The sequence below is a fragment of the Oryx dammah genome, unplaced genomic scaffold (assembly GCF_014754425.2).
Source record: "Oryx dammah isolate SB20612 unplaced genomic scaffold, SCBI_Odam_1.1 HiC_scaffold_3, whole genome shotgun sequence".
Lineage (NCBI taxonomy): Eukaryota > Metazoa > Chordata > Mammalia > Artiodactyla > Bovidae > Oryx > Oryx dammah.
Genome location: NW_024070187.1, coordinates 18,848,544 through 18,850,301, shown reverse-complemented (window position 1 = coordinate 18,850,301; position 1,758 = coordinate 18,848,544). Strand labels below are relative to the sequence as shown.

The window sequence follows — 1,758 nt, the reverse complement described above, 5'->3', positions numbered from 1 at the left end:
GGGGGAGGCACCTTGCACAATGGAGGGCCAGAGATGTCTGGTCAGAAATCACTGGGAGAGTAGAGGATGCTTGAAACCCCATCAGATTTAAAGGGAATCTGGGGTCGCCCTGACATCCAGGTTACAGCTTCCTGGTAAATGTTTCTGAGTCACTGGATTCCATTCTAGGAGTACTCTCTTGTTCTCAGGTGTAGGTCACTCAACATGGGAGGAGCCCCCTCTGAGCCAGGAGAAACACCTCTGTATGTATTTATATACAGTGTATACTTGAGAATCAGAATTTTTGACCTGACACCAGTAATGAAGAAAGAGGCAATGCACAGCGGGAGGGAGGCCACCTTAGCACAGTACTTGGAGGACACAATGAAGAATCCATCCATTGTTGGAGTGCTATGCACAGATTCACAATGGCTCAATCTGGGCTGCCTCAGGACCCTGTCAGAGGAGCATGCTGGGGTGATATCTGTGTTAGCCCGGCAAGCAGCTAAGCTAACCTCAGACCCCACTGATATTCCTGTGCTACGTCTAGAATTAGATAATGGGGACATTAGAAACACAATGGCATCACACTGGCAGTGCACAAAATGGCCTCTTGCTGACTCATGCTGGACCTGTCACATGGACTCAGCCATACTTAATTATCTTCCAGAACTATTAGAGTTCCAGTAATTAGACCATTCATGTAATATGCACTGGGCACTTTGCTATTAATTTTAGAGTAAACTGCTTTTTGATATTCTGTGGGTTGAATACTATCAATATTTATCAAATACTAGATAAAGAAAGTATCATGTTTTGAAGCAGCAGGTTTAGGTCACCTTGTATACAGAATTTTGTTATGTTTAATAAGCCTGGTTGGAGGGGGGAAAAGAATTGGAATTTTTAAACTGAAGGGCTAAAAAAGGAAAAACTTAAATTCTATTGTAGCAGTGCCTGGCCTTTGTGTAAGTTGGAGGATGGAGAAAAATGGCCTAAAAAATGGGTCTCTAACGTATAATATCACTCTGCAATTGGATCTTTATTGTTGCAGGATGGGAAAGTGGAGTAAATATCCCTATATTCAGGCTTTTGTGGTCCTTTACCAAAATCCTGCCTGATACAACTCTTGTAATTTAAAACCTGGAGGACCAGAAGACTCTCCTGACATTTTATACGATTCTCTTCTAAACTCTCCTGTCTCTCAGAGGGAAAACCCAGCTCTCCTCCTTCTTCTGACAGAACCCTTACTTCCCCAGAGGCACCTACTTCTCCTAATCTCTCTGATTAGCCTCAGACTCCACCTTCCTAGGCTGGAAGAAGCACAAGCTGGAATCAAGATTGCCGGGAGAAATATCAATAACCTCAGAAACTCAGATAACACCACCCTTATGGCAGAAAGTGAAGAAGAACTAAAGAGCCTCTTGAAAAAAGTGAAAGAGGAGAGTGAAAAAGTTGGCTTAAAGCTCAGCATTCAGAAAACGAAGATCATGGCATCTGGTCCCATCACTTCATGGGAAATAGATGGGGAAACGGTAGAAACAGGGTCAGACTTTATGTTTTGGGCTCCAAAATCACTGCAGATGGTGATTGCAGCCATGAAATTGAAAGACGCTTACTCCTTGGAAGGAAAGTTAAGACCAACCTGGGCAGCATATTAAAAAGCAGAGATATCACTTTGTCAACAAAGGTCCGTCTAGTCAAGGCTATGGTTTTTCCAGTGGTCATGTATGGATGTGAGAGTTGGACTGTGAAGAAAGCTGAGCACCAAAGAATTGATGC

General features: G+C 43.2%; 1 pseudogene; it reads left to right on the top strand.

Annotated features, from left to right (window-relative positions):
• Positions 1-243: 243 nt before the first annotated feature.
• LOC120862281 lies at positions 244-599 on the top strand (annotated as a pseudogene).
• Positions 600-1,758: the final 1,159 nt, after the last annotated feature.